The 3,101-nt window shown below is 29.2% G+C and overlaps 1 long non-coding RNA gene across 1 annotated transcript; it reads right to left on the bottom strand.

Annotated features, from left to right (window-relative positions):
• Nucleotides 1-214: 214 nt before the first annotated feature.
• Nucleotides 215-2,384, bottom strand: LOC139853385 (uncharacterized). The gene is made up of 4 exons (XR_011761362.1): nucleotides 2,104-2,384; nucleotides 1,659-1,992; nucleotides 1,053-1,128; nucleotides 215-665 (listed from the first exon to the last, which is right to left on the bottom strand). It is a non-coding gene; the product is annotated as an uncharacterized lncRNA (long non-coding RNA).
• Nucleotides 2,385-3,101: the final 717 nt, after the last annotated feature.

Here is a 3,101-nt window from a genome sequence, read left to right as displayed (position 1 = left end):
TTTTTGAAAAGGCAAATTTATTATTATTATTACTACTATTACAAGTAAAATATCTATAAATTCGCCGGATTATAAGGTAAAATATTTTAAATTGAATGATTTATCTTTGCAAGTAAATGATCTATATGGAAGTATAGAGTTATAAAAAGTAAGTATAATTAATCTCGATTGATGTTTTTTCATTTTTTGGATGAAAAAGTTTTATTCATTTCATTCAATTTCTCGTTTACCGGAATAAACAAAAACAAAAACAAAAAAAACATTCGAACTCATATAAAAAAATACTAAGTGTAAAACATACACCGCAATCAGAACATATGCCCTACCAAGGTGGATCCTTTTCCTTCATTTCCTCTCTAACCTCTCCTAGCTCGATTTTCCAACCAACCATCCAATTAACTCGAACGTCTAGTACTACAAGTGTTCTGGTAAAACGCTTGTTCTCAGTTTAGAAGGGTAAATGTCTGGAAGTATAATTCACAAACAAGCAAACGATCGAAAGGAGGTATAGCACATTATTGTCTTGTAATATTAGTTTACATTTATAGTTTTAATGTCTCTAGATAGGATTCAAAATTAGAGAACTTATTAGTTCATATACATTGGCAAAGTAATTGTTGTTGGGCCCATGAGTAGACGACTCCACTGACATAAACTCGGAACACCTGCATTAAGTAAATTAAATTACAAACTTTCTGTTAAGTTTCCCTAAAGGACATATATGAGTTCACATCATTGGTTACTCGCAAATTCTAGAATACGACTTGGTACATAATAAATTTAAGAGCATGTCAAATTGGCAGGTAGTATAGATTAAACGTACACTGCAATAACGATTTTAAGATATATGATTTCGCAAATATATATTGTAAGTACTCTGATTTGGGTGCTGCATATGTTACAATCCAAAATAAGTTTGGTTCAAAACTTCAGTCCCGCAATAAAAATTATCAGTAGATCAGTCAAACTGGGTAAGCAAATATACTAAATGGAAAAGAGTGATGATATAGACAAAGAATATAGCACCAAAATAATTCAAAATGGTCACTTACTGAAACCAATCATTTGGAAAGGCGTTTCCATAAAAATTCAACCTATTGGTCAGGTAAGATATACATCATTTCATCCCTGATCATAAAAGCATCATATCAGACAAATGGAGGATAATACATAACCAACATACAATTAAAAAAGGTCTGGTTTATCTAGCAAGTTACATATGACCACTTACATTCAGATCAACGGGTTAAACTACACCATACGTATTACTGTTTATTATGTCGATAACAGAATATTGTCACTTCTCTCAAATGGATTGCATCACTATCCGTGTGCAAAACACTTTAACGGTATAGTCTCTAGTGAACATAAAAAAAATATTAATTTCATAGGATCGAATTCAAATAGCAAAAAAAAAAAAAAAACCACAATAATAATAATAATAATAAAAAACAAACGTGATGCATTCAAAGCTATCTCTAGATTAACTTCAGCACCAGCTCCAGCAAAACGTGTTTTGATTAAACACGTTTTGCTGTATCATCAATGTATTACTCCATGTTTTGCAGGCCCCATAATTTCTTAGCATTGTGCACTTACAAGCATACAAGAAAGTTTTTTTTTCACTCTTAACATGTACTCAAGATAGTATTATTTACCCATGAGCATAGATTATCTTTCCATAACCAATGGCGTTTAAGGTTGTCTGTATCTCTTTGGCCTCCTTTAGTGGCAATAGTTTATCATGTGTACATCGAACTGCATAACTCATTTAGAGGTCCCGGATTATAAATCAGTATGAGTAGACTAACCTAAGCAAAATAGGTTTAATCATATAAGTTTAGTACCCTTTTGTTATATGAAGAACAAAAATGAATTAAATGAGATTAAATCAAAGATTTTAACATGAACAATCTGGGTCGCAAAGGTATAATTTATCTCGTAGAAATTCATTTAAGTTTGAGCCCTAATTCCATTTTCGTTGTTTCAAACCTGAAATCAATATTTCAAAAAAGAATACGTTGATATAACCGAAACCCTAACCTAATTGAAATCGTAGTTAAAAAAACATTCAAATCAGATGCAAAAAAAATATATACTTACAGATGATCTGGATAAAGTTCGATTCTTGATTGCTTCGATTACTTCTGGCTCGGTATACAACCACAACCGCCGCAACTGATCGCAAAACTTATGAATCGGAGTGATGTAAAATTATAAATATTCGCAAGCAAAATTGTTCAGGTATCGAATTAAATAGGGAGTAATAAGAATTAGGGATTGCAGTGTATTTTGTCTTTATGCAGTGTAAAAGAGAAGCTAGGGGGTTAAATGATCAATTTTTTTAGCAAACGTTGAATTGTTGGAGGGATTTTTTTCCCCAATTATTTTTGGAGGGATTTATTTTCCTGAATGGAGGGATTTTTTCCCCAATTTTTAAAATTTAATGATACTTCATAGTTATTTTTCTAAATAAATAATTTTTTTGGGATAGATATAAATAGTAGTGTGGACATTTATTTTTTAGACGGATATGGTATTAAAATTGTATATTCGTAACTAGTTTTCTTAACCTGTGTATTAAAGTCATTCTTTTTTAACTTTGTCCATAATTATTTATATTTGTGTTATATAATGATAAAAAATTATATGAATGATTTGAGATTTAAGTGTGATTCATTTATATAATTTTAATATGATATTTTATAACTCAAATAAAAATATTTACGGTTAAACTTAACAAATAAATACTTTGAAAAGTCAATAGTAAACATCATAGTGGGACGGAAGGAATAATTTATAAGAATACCAACAAATTAAAATTTAAAAATAATAATGTTAGTTCATATATTATAGATGGATGTTAATTATATATTATCTTAGTATTCATAACTATGCACTATTATTGTAATTGATATAAATCATAACATATTTGAAGACATCCAAAAATATGCACTATTGCTCTTTCATAGGAATACTTTAAAGTGTTCATGCTTCTTTCACAAAAGTAACTAACCTATCATATCAGCATAGATGATTAGAAAAACATCCTTTAATTAGTTGACATGTCTAAATTTAATCTTATATATATAATTTAAAAG

This window comes from Rutidosis leptorrhynchoides, chromosome 6 (genome assembly GCF_046630445.1).
Source record: "Rutidosis leptorrhynchoides isolate AG116_Rl617_1_P2 chromosome 6, CSIRO_AGI_Rlap_v1, whole genome shotgun sequence".
Taxonomy (NCBI): domain Eukaryota; kingdom Viridiplantae; phylum Streptophyta; class Magnoliopsida; order Asterales; family Asteraceae; genus Rutidosis; species Rutidosis leptorrhynchoides.
This window is presented reverse-complemented; position numbering and strand designations above follow the sequence as displayed.